This window comes from Phodopus roborovskii, unplaced genomic scaffold (genome assembly GCF_943737965.1).
Source record: "Phodopus roborovskii unplaced genomic scaffold, PHOROB, whole genome shotgun sequence".
In the NCBI taxonomy this organism is placed as follows: domain Eukaryota; kingdom Metazoa; phylum Chordata; class Mammalia; order Rodentia; family Cricetidae; genus Phodopus; species Phodopus roborovskii.
In genome coordinates, this window is record NW_026126418.1 from 68,586,362 (window position 1) to 68,598,168 (window position 11,807).

The 11,807-nt window shown below is 45.0% G+C and overlaps 1 protein-coding gene across 2 annotated transcripts in view; it reads right to left on the bottom strand.

Annotated features, from left to right (window-relative positions):
• The window catches only part of Brd3 (bromodomain containing 3), a 51,670-nt gene extending 41,959 nt beyond the window's left edge, over positions 1–9,711 (bottom strand). Inside the window, exon 1 of one of the 2 annotated variants that reach the window (XM_051184935.1) lies at positions 9,558–9,711. The gene's annotated coding sequence lies outside the window, so the exon portion shown is untranslated. The remainder of the gene's footprint in view (positions 1–9,557) is intronic. The other variant, XM_051184936.1, reaches the window with a different exon arrangement.
• Between the last annotated feature and the right edge of the window lie 2,096 nt (positions 9,712–11,807).

Here is an 11,807-nt window from a genome sequence, read left to right on the forward strand (position 1 = left end):
ATGCAGACCAGAATGCACAGACATTACCTGCTTCTGCCTTCCAAACACTGGGGTCAGAGGAGTGCGGCACCATGCCCCCCCTTTTGTTTTGTCTGATTGCTGGTTAGTATTTCTGGTACTATATTAAATAGAAGTACTTTAATACTGATTTTATTTTTGAGACAGGGTCTCATTGTTCCTGATTTTACAAAAACAACAAAACCTAAACCCAAACTTTCCTTCCCCTCATTAGCTGTTCTCATTGTGCTGAGGGAATTTACTTATACTCTTGAGTTGCTGTGATTTTTTTTTTTTTAAATCAGGAGAAGTTGTTGGGTGAGGTGGGTGTGCTGTCCGGATTGCTCTGCAGTTAAGAGTACATACCGCTCTTCTAGAGGACCTAAGCTGAGTTCCAGTCTCTCACAGCTGCCTGAAACTCCAGTTCCAGGGGGAACTAATGCCCTCCTCTAGCGTCTGTGGGTACTGCACTCACGCAGACACACATAATATAATTTAAAAATAAAAAAGATATTGCTCCTTACCAAATGCCTTTTTTTTTTTTTTGACCAAATGCCTTTTATGCATGTCTTAGATAGACAACTTAATCTTGCAGATGGTATTGATTGATGTGCATGCATTGTGCCAACCTGAAACCTCAAGGATACTCAAGGATAAGTCTCCTTGGGTTATGATATAGAATCAGCTTTCAGATTATATAATTTAGCTATTGTATTGAAAATGGCATGTGGCCCATGAGCTCAGAAATGAAACCACATTACAGCCACCTCATTTCCAATATGGCCAGTCACAGATAATGCTGGGAAATTGAGACTTCTACTTGCAACTAATGGAATTTGTGTCTCACCTGATACCACACATAATAGTCTACAGATCAAGGACATAAATCTAAGACCCGAGACTGAAAGCTATGAAAACTGTGAAGAGCTGCCTACCTAACAATGGTCTTGGCAGTGATGCTTTGACCATCACACTGAAAGCTCATGTAACAGAATAGAAAACATACAAGGAGGTTATGTCAGCCTCAGAATCTTCAGCTGAGTGAAGGAAGCAACAGAATGAGAAGCCAGCTGACTGGAAAGTATTTGCAATTACTAAGGGATTGATATCTCAAATGTAAGAGGTACTCCTACAATTCAGCTGCAGGAAGAAATCAGTTCTTCCTGCAGAATTCAGCTGCAGGAAAAAAAGAAAGGAAAGGAAAAGTAACCCCTCCCCCCTCAAAAAAAAAAAAAAAAGACTAAAAAAATGAGCAAAGGGCACAGCTTTTTTTTTTTTTTTTTCTTTTTCCCAAGAGATATAAAAATGAACAGCAAAGGTCTGGAGAGATGGCTCAGTGTCTAATAAGAGCACTTGTTGCCATTTCAGAGGGCTTGAGTTTGGTTCTCAGCTCCTCATTGGGTGCCTTGAAACCACCTGTGACTCCAGTTTCAGGAATCTGCCACCTTCTTTTCAGATCACAGGCACCTTTAAAAAAAAAAAAAAAAATGGGTGTTAGCCAGTGGTGGTGGCACACACCTTTAATTTCAGCAATATGTCAGCAGAGCCAGGTGGGTCTCTGAGTTCGAGGCCAGCCTGGTCTACAGTACAAGTTCCAGGGCAGCCCAGGCTACACAAAGAAACTCTGTCTCAAAGGAAAAAAAACAAACAACAACAAAAGACACCAAAACATTTTACAAAAATAAAAAGTGGGCAGTAGGTCAGGTGTCAGGGTGTGTATCTGTCACACCTGCACTCAGGGGCTGGGGACAGAGGGTCAGGAGACCGGATGCCTGAAGTTTTAGGTTCCCTCTTTTTTACTTTTATTATATCTGAGTTCCCAGGCATGGAGCAGTGCAGCTCACAGTTAGGCTGGGTTTTCCCCACAGCGATATCCTCATGAATAACCATGTGGGTGCTGGGAATTGAACTTTGGTCCTCTGCAACAAGTACTCTTAACCACTGACCCAACTCTCCAGCCCCCAATATACATTAAAGGTGTGTGCCACCACTATATTTTTACTACTTGGGAAACCGAGACACCAGAATCACTTGAGCTTAGGAATTGTCAAGAGATGAAGCCTGAACAATATAACAAGACCTACTCTAGAGCAAACAAACAACCAAACAAAAAAAATGAAAGCTCCATCATAGGGCTAGTGATACAGCTCAGCCTCAGAGTCTTTGTCACCATGTGTGAGACCTTGGGTGTGATTCCCAGCACAGAAAAACACTTTGTTTTGTTTGAATTGTATTAACGTTTTATAAATATAAGCAAAAAAGAAGATATGTAATTGGCGATAACAAGACCATCAGCTAAAAGAGAAACAAAACTAAATCCACAGTGAGATGCCCCCTAAAGAGCTGTGGTGGGGGGAGCACACCAGTAATCCCAGAACCAAGGTGGCAGGGGCAGGCAGATCTCTATGAGTTACAGGCCAGCCTGGTCTACAAAGCAAGTTCCAGTATAGCCAGGACTGTTACACAGCGAAACCCTATCTTGAAAAACAAACAAACAAAAAAAAGTTAGTCCTTTAACTGAGTAGTTGTGGCAAATACCTTTCTTTTAATCTCAGCACTCAGGAGACAGAAACAGGGGATCTCTGAATTCAAGGACAGCCTGATCTACAGAGTGAGTTCCAAGACAGGGCTACACTGAGAAACTCTGTTTCCAAAAGCAAAAACTGCCTAAAGTGGTGATAAATTTTGTTTGTATTTTACTATAATATATACAAAGGTTGGGCTAGGCAGATGGATCTCTGAGTTTGGTGATAGCTTGGTCTATATAGCCAGTTAAAAGGGTTACATAGAGAGACCCTGTCTCAAAACAAAACAAATAAAAAATGTTGGGATCTGGGGAGATGGCTCAGTGACCAGATCTCTTGCCATGCAGGCAAGAGAACTGGAGTTCAGGTGTCCAGAACTATGTAAATGCCAGGTGGGCATGAAGGCTTGCTTACTGTAACTTCAGCTTTAAAAGGTGGAGGAGATTCTCCGATCAAGCTGGCTACAAGGACTAGCAACATTGGTGAGCTCTGGACTTGATTGAGAGACTCTGCCTCTGTGAATAAGGTGGAAGTGTGGTTCAGAAATATTCCTGCCATCAATCTTTGGCCTCCACATGTGTGTCCCCCCACACTAGGATATGTTCACAGACACATATACACACACACCATATATATACATATATATGAAAAGTTAAAAAAAATTGGAGGGATCAGGACACAAGTAGTGGGAGATCTCACCTCCTATAAACTTGACCCTCCAAAGTGATGGAGGATGCTTATGTGTTGCTCCTATCCTGGAAAACAGCTTTGCAGATTCTTAAACAGTTAAACAAACCTTTTCCCAGGATCCAGCAACATCCCCCACATCTATGGACAGACTCCAGAGCAATGTACATTTACATCTGCACAAAAGCCCTCCATGCAGAGAGCAGTGGCTCTGAGAGCTGGAAACAAGACACAGGTGCACACACAAAAATAATAGTAGGACAAACAAACAAACCACAACACATGCCCCAATCATCCTTCATCGAGAAACTAAACAAGCCATGTTACAGCAACCAGGCAGAATCTTCCTCAGCAAGGGAAAATGAGCTTGAAGCACATGACCCCCTGGGTGAAAGTCAAGGGCTTGATCAAACAGAGCAACAGCAGTCAATACCCAAAGTTTGCAGACTGAACAACTGCATTTATGTGCCAGTCTGGGAAACATTCACAGGTTAGGCTGGAGAACTTTTGACTGCTAAGGTTCAGGAGGAGAAGGGGCAGAAAAGGCAGCCCCCCTCCACCTCCCTTCCTTGGGCCTTCACAGTCCACTTGGTACTGGCACACAGCTCTATTGGTGTCTAAGACTCAGAACTATATGGTCCCAATTCAACTTCAAAATTCATTTTCTTTAATTTTCAGGCCCCTCCATATGTTAGGCAAATACTCTTTAACAACTGGGCTATACCCTAACCCTGCACTTTATAACTTCAGAAAATAAGTGAAGAAGTAAACCTTTTGAATGTTCACTGTCACTTTTTGGTTTGGTTGTTTTTGAGACCCAATCTTTCTATGTTGCCCTGCTACCCTGGAAATCTCTATGTAGACCAGGCTGGCCTTGAAACTTATAGAGAGCCACCTGACTCTGCATCCCAAGTACTGGAAATAAAGACATGAGCCACAATGCCTGGCTTTAAAAAAAAAAAAAAAGTTTACTTTATTCCTAATTGTATGTATGCCTGGGTGTGTGCCTGTGAATGTAGAGCACATGGAAGCCAGAAGAAGGCGTCAGATTCCTTGGAGCTAGAGTTAAAGGACATTGTGAGCCACCTAACCTGGGTGAAGGACCTGTATCTTAAGTCTTCTACAAGGGCAATACGTGCTCTTAACCACTGAGCCATCTCTCCAGCCTGACTAGTTTTGTTTGGATAAAGGGTCAGTCAGGGTCTCACTATGGAGCCTTGACTGGCCTAGAGATTGTGGAGACCAGACTGCCTCTGCCTCCCAAGTGCTGAGGCTAAAGGCAGAAGTCTCAGGTCTTTGTAACTCAGGCTGGCCTTGAACTCTATTTGTAGTGGTGGAGGACTTTGAACTTCTGATCCTCTTGCCTCTATATCTGTGGTGCTAAGATTGCAATCACACATCATCAAGCCTAGTGTATATGGTGCTGGGAATGGAACCCAGGACTCCGTACAAGTTAGGAAAGCTAAGTCACTTGGAAAGGCACCCTTCAGCCTGCTGAAATGCCTGCAGGCTGTGCAGTGTGTTCTAGGCTCCTAGTTTTTTGTGAGCTGTCACCCATGCTGGGATGGACTTTGGCGATGCACCTGTCTTTGAGTAATTTTTGGCCCTGTAAGTAACCCCCAAGTCACCCCAATAAAACTCACTGGTTCATCTAGTTAGACTTTGGTGGTATCTATATTTTGGTCTGTCATGGGTTTCCTATCTGGAGTGAGTAGGTTTGTGTGTAGTGTCTCCCTAGAGAAAGTCTTGTCACACAACACATGGGAACATATCTCTGTTCCGTTGAACCGTGAAGCTGTCCCTACCCCTCTGGTCCTCAACAACTTAAATATGAGGCCCAGAGACTGCCATAGAAAACAATGCCTTGCTACCAGCTTTGGGCTGGCCCACTTGTCCTACACCAGGGAGTTGTGTTCCATTGGCAGTGAGGCCCTGGCCACTGGGCTGGGTGTGGTAGGGTGGCTGTCCCCACTTCTGGTGCTGCCCTCAAGGCTAGGCTGGCCTCAGCTCCCAGTAGGACTCAGACTGAGCCTTGGAAAGCCTCTTCACTCACATTCCCACAGACGTTCCGGCCTGAGCTGTTGTGTGTGGGAACCAGAAGAGGGAAAGAAGGGTCAACAAACAAAAGTGCCACCCAAGGGGAGTGTGGTATAGAGGCAGCTTGCTCATAGTGCTAGAGTCCAGCAACAGCCTGGCCCTGTGCATTTCCTGTGTCAGCGCTTCTATTTTAGGCTGCTTGCTCCTCCCTGGGGATTCTCTGCAAGCGTGTGGGAAACCCAGGAAGGCGAACACTATATCCACAGCCTGGTCAGTATTCCTTGCTTCAGTCCTCTGAGTGTCCTATTTTGCATGTGTGTATGTGGGGGGGGGGAGCACACCCAAATGCCCCAAACACAGGTCATCCATCCTGGCAGGTCAGTCCTGGGTTTCATTCTAGATAAGCATCCATCATCCTAAAATCCCAGAAAGAATGGAATCCTGCACTTTCCAAGAGGCAGCAAGAGGAGGAGGGAGTGAGGTTGGAGAGGAAATGCCTGTGTGAAGAGCAGCCTGTGAAACTGCTGTGGGAACAGTAGTAAGAGAATGACATCTGTCCCTTCCCCACCAGAGCTGGTGTGTTTCCAGAACATGTGGGACTAAGGAGGCCGGAAGAGCAGGGTCAGGCCCAGTCTATCATTCCTTGCTGTGACCATGTGTGTGTCACTGAGGTTCTCTCAGAGCTCCATTTTTATCATCTGTAAACATCAGAAGGTTGAATGAGATTACTAAAGTTCTCCTATGTGTGAAAGGCACACAGTATTAGGTCCTCAGAAAGGACCATGGAGTAAAGTACCTGCTCTGCTAGCATGAGTTTGGATCCCCAGTGCCCATATAGAAGTCAGGCACTATGACATGCATGTGCAAACTCAGCCCTGGGTAGGTGGAGACAGGGATAGCCCAGGATCTGGCTGGCTATACAGTCTAACCAATTTTGAGAGCATCAGGTTCAGCAAGAAACCCTGCCTCAAAAAGTAAGGTGGAGGCAGACATGGTGGTCCATGCCTTTAATCCTAGGATCTCTGTTAATGTGAGGACAGCCTGGTCTATACATTTCTAGGCTAGTAAGGGCTAGTTAGTGAGACCTTGTCTCAAATAAAACAAAACCCAATAATAAAAAAACAATAATAACATTAATAGTAAAAATAGGGCTGGAGAGATGGCTCAGAGGTTGAGAGCACTGGCTGCTCTTCCAGAGGTCCTGAGTTCAATTCTCAGCAACCACATGGTGGTTCACAGCAATCTGTAATGAGATCTGGTGCTCTCTTCTGCAGACATACATGCAGACAGAACACTGTATAAATAATAAATAATAATAAATAATTAAAAAAAATAAAAACAGCCAGGTGATGGTGGCACATGCCTTTAATGTTAGCTCTCAGGAGGCAGAGGCAGACGGATCTCTATGAGTTCGAGGCCAGACTGGTCTACAGAGTGAGTTCCAGCTGTACGAGAAACCCATTCTCAAAATCAAACACTACAAAAAAATAAAGTAATGTGGAGAATGTGTGTGTGTGTGTGTGTGTGTGTGTGTGTGTGTGAGAGAGAGAGAGAGAGAGAGAGAGAGAGAGAGAGAGAATGGGCCTCTGAGATCCTTTCTTTGTCAGGCCTACTCTAGTCTAAGAAACTTAACCTGAACCTAGGTGGGAGGAGCTACCAAGACATAGCCAGGTGCAGACTGCCTTTGGAAGCAACATTCCTGGGATTCCTGCTCCCCGATTTGCCCTGCCTGGTGTGGGGCCAGACTGTCTGGAGACAAATCCATAGCTGTGGCTGAGCTCCCAGCACCACCTGGAGGCAGAGCAGGGCACTATCCCAGGGACTTTGGACGGCTGTTTGCCAGGAGAGTACAGTCTAGGGTTTGAACCCTGCAGGCAGTGCAAGAGGACTTTGCATGTTGTTTGTTGAGTGCTACTGTCTCCTCTCAGCAGGTGCCTGGGTGGTGAGGTGTCCCTGCCAGGAGGCATGCAAGCAGATAGACCTTAGATACCTCAGGAATGGTGGTGCCATGACGAGGATCACCAGGTGAACAACTGTATGTGTGGGTTTTCCTGCAACAGGGATTCTCTGAAGCTGGGTGAGTGCTAAGCAACTGTGCAGTAGCCACCCCCTAGTGAAGAGCTACCTAGAAAGATTACCTTAGAAATACAGAGAAGTGCTGTAAGGTGGAGGCACTCGCCTTTCATCCCAGCACTCGGGAGGCAGAGGCAGGCGGATCTCTGAGTTTGAGGCCAGCCTAATCTACAGAGTGAGTTCCAAGAGAGAAATTGTCTCAGAAAAACAGGCTGTACAGGGAAGGGCTGGGCTTCCAGGAAGAAGGAATCTGTATGCAGACAAGTTCTGTGCATCCAACTAACTTTTCTGTGCCTGGGGAACAGGCTGAGGGAAACAGGGTAGAAAGACTGGGAATTATGGGATGTAGGAAGGAAGGGAGCCCATCACTTGGGGATCCAGTTGAAACCCATGGCCAGCAGGGAACCAAGAATTTCAGGGAAGTAAACAATATCCACAGCCTGGGTGGGCATTGGTGCATGCCTTTAATGCCCAGTACTAGCAAGGCAGAGGCAGGCAGATCTGTGAGTTCAAGACCAGTCTACAGAGCTAGTTCTATGACAGGCTCCAAAGCAATACAAAGAAACCCTGTCTCAAAAAACCAAACCAAACCAAACATCCATAGCTAGTAGGCCTTGGGCAGGGCCCCCATTCATTTCTCTGAGCCAATTCTGGGACTCTCAGAGTGTTGATTTTGTTTGCAGTGAAAATACCCTACCTCCCTACATCCCTATAACCTACAGTGAGAAAGTCACTTATATATAATTGTTGCTTTATTTTTTTTGAAACAGGGATTCTCTGTGTAGCTCTGACTGTTCTCCTTTGCAAGTATTGGGATTAAAGGAGAGAGTTACCATGCCTGGCCAATTTTTTTTTTTTTAAAACATGGTCTCACTATATAGCTTTGGCTGGCCTAGAACTCGATAAGTAGACCAAAGCTGGCCTCAAACTCTTATAGATCCATCTTCTTTTGACTCCAAATTGCTGGGACTAAAGGTGTGTACCATCGCACCTGGCTAAAGATAAAGTTTTATTATTTCACTCATGTGTATGTGTGTGTATGTGCATGAGTGCATGGGCCTGCTGAGGCCAGAAGTGCTGGATCCCCTGAAGCTGGAGTTACATACAGTTATACACCTACTAACAAGAATAGACTTGGGTCCTCTGCAAGAGTGGTGTATGTTCTTAACCTCTGAGCCCCTCCACTAAGTTTTTTGTTTTTTTAACTCTATTGACTGTGATCCTATTAGGTGCCCTCCAGGAACCACCTGTAGTTTCATTTAGTTTTCTTAGCCATTCTTAGAAAATACTCTCCTAGATCCTCACCTAAATCCTGTATATAAGTATTGCAAAAACAATAAAATATGACTTTTTGTTTTGTTTTTTTGAGACAGGGTTTCTCTGATTGTCCTGAAACTTGCTCTGTAGACCAGGCTGGTCCTGGATCACAGAGATCTGCCTGCCTCTGCCTCCTGAGTACTAGGATCGGAGGAGTATGCCACCACCACCTGGCAATAAAGTATGACTTTAATGGAAGCCCATGCAGGCTCCTGGGTAGGTCCTTCTTTCTTTCTGAAATCCTGTCTTTCTTTCTTCTAATCCTTCTGATTAAAATTTCTTTTCTTTCTTTTTCTTTTTCTTTCTTTCTTTCTTTCTTTTTTTTTTTTTTTTTTTTGGTTTGTTTGTGTTTTGTTTTTTTGAGATGGGGTTTCTCTGTGGTTTTGGAGGCTGTCCTGGAACTAGCTCTTGTAGACCAGGCTGGTCTCGAACTCACAGAGATCCGCCTGCCTCTGCCTCCTGGGTGCTGGGATCACTCAGTGTGTGCCACCACCACCCGGCTAAAATTTATTTTCAAATATCTTCAATAAACCCTGACTCTGTTTCATATCAACTAGTTCAGAAAGTATTTTTCATGTAGAAGCCAAGAATCTGGTTTTTATCTAATTAGAGTTCCCTAAAAGATCAAGGGAAATGCTTCGGGGCAACTGGAAGTGACAGGATGGAGCTGTGCTTTGTCCCTCCCATCACTGTTATCTGAACACATGAGGTGTCAACCAACCTGAGGGAGGCAGGGCAGAGCTGCTGGCTTTGGGCACACAGAACTCAAGGAACAGCAAAGCATTTGGCATGGAGGCGCTAAGGACAGAAGTATCCGAGATGGTATTACAGCCCCCCCCCCCCAAACCGGCCAGCTGTCCCCAGAGAGTTGCCAGGGAAAAGAATTCACACACACATCAAAACAACCCAGTCTTTGCCTACCTGGGCTGGTACTCAGCATCAGGTTCTTCTGACAAGGGTTATAGCTCCTGGAATGAGTAGAGCCTGCTGTCCAGTTAGGGAATCTGGGGGTGGGGGCAGCTCCTGGAACCCCTGGGACCTAGGGTCCCTCGGTTTCCAGACCCGCCCTCTTCAACTGCCATCCATCGGAATCTATCCTGCCTCAAAGCTCTAGACTCAGTTAAAGGGCCAGAGGTTCTTCTGCCCCTGTTGCAGAGCACAGCATTCCCACCACTAGACTCCTTAGCCTGCACAGCATATCCTCTCTGAGTTGGGTGGTCCCACTGTTGCTAAGGAAATAGTCTTCACTAGGCAACAAAATGAGGTTTCTCTAAAAATTTAAGTCCTCCTATAGGAGGTGATCGTTTTAATTTTAGTTCTGCCACAACTGGACTCCTCTGCTCTATGCCTGTTCACTTGGGATGCTCTCTTCCTTGGACAGCCAGTTTACCACTTACCCATCTACCCATCCACCTACTTCTTCCCCACCTACCTGCAAGGGTCACAGCACGCAGGGAAATGAACCACATTTCCCTGAGAATTAAAAACTTGGTTCAGTCTGGCTTTGTTTATCTGGAGCAAACTTTAGGAGTCTGATGTCAGGCAGTTTATTCTAAGCATGTTTGTTTGTTTATGTTTTTCTAGATGGGATTTCTCTATATTGCTTTGGAGCCTGTGCTGGAACTCATTCTGTAGACTAGGCTAGCCTCAAACTCACAAATTTGTTTGTTTGTTCTTGGTTTTCCAAGACAGGCTTTCTCTGTATATCAGGCTGGCTTCAAAATCATAGAGATCCACTTGCCTCTGCCTTCCAAGTGCTGGGATTAAAGGCATGTCATCACTGCCTGGATGTTAGCATATTTAAACTCAGCACAATTTGGAAAAAAGTTTTTTAGGCAACAATCACTGCAATTCCAGATGCACAATAAAGCTTAAGGCATGGCTACATAGAAACTCCTTTGCAAAGTACAAGTAACCTTTAAGGTAGGTTGCTGTAGCTTAAAGGCCTGGGATCTGGTGTGGTCTCTGATTGAGATAGAGGTCAGCGGGCTATAAAGTGCTTGTGGCATCTCACCTAAGGATGGCTTCTAGTAAGTAAGAGCTAAAGATAAAGCTCTAGGAAGGGAGAGTCTGTGATAAACATTTGGATCTGGCACTATAAATAGCAAAGATCACCAGGTCATTAACAACGTTCACTCCCAGCTTTCTGGGTGGAAAGCAGGAATTTTATTTCTTCCATAAAGAAGATACCCCTGCATGTTCAAAATTCCTAGTTTCCTTAGATCTTATCTGTGAATACAAGAACCTTGTGTCCTCTATACCCACTCACTCACCTACCTCTACATAGTCCCCATATATTAGTCTATTTACTTACCAGATACCCACTCATCCATCTTCCCATCCATCCATTGACCCATCCATCTAGACACTTATCTGCCCATCTATCTAGGGCATACCTACACCCATCCACATAATCATCTGTCTAGATATCCATCCATTCATACACTCACCCATCCATCTATTTAGGAGGGGGATAGTATTCAGTATTTGATAGATGTTACCCCTCTATCTTCTTTCCCTTGTCAGCTGCCAAGACTGCTGTGAAGAATTCTGATCCACCTCAGACAGGCCCAGGGGACACTGCAATGAAAGATCTTCCTGGGCAGAAGGAACTAGTAGCTGTGGACACAGAGCTGCAACACTCAATTACCTGGGGATCCAGATGGCAAGTCCAAGTGGATGCTGGCTGTTGGAAGTTTGCTTGGCTGATATGAGAGCTTTAAGTGGGAGAGGAGAGGAATTTTCTAGATATGTATTTATAAGAATTGCTAGGGGACTAAGGAGATGACTCAGCAGTTAGGAACATTTTGTGCTCTTGTAGAAGAACTGGTTCTACCCCCAGCATCCACATTTCAGGTTAGAAACAACATGTGACTCTAATTCCAGGGGATCCATCACCCTCTTCTGGCCTCTGTTGGCTCTTGCAGATGTGTGGTACATATAACTCATGCAGGTACATATTCCAGCACATAAAAAGAAAAAATAAAGCTGGGCAGTGGTGGCACACGCCTTTAATCCTAGCACTCAGGAGGCAGAAGCAGGCAGATCTCTGTGAGTTTGAAACCAGCCTAGTCTGCAAGAGCTACTTCTAGGACAGACTCCAAAGCTACATACACAGAGAAACCCTGTCTGGAAAAAACAAAACAAAAAAGTGTACTGATGTAATGCTGC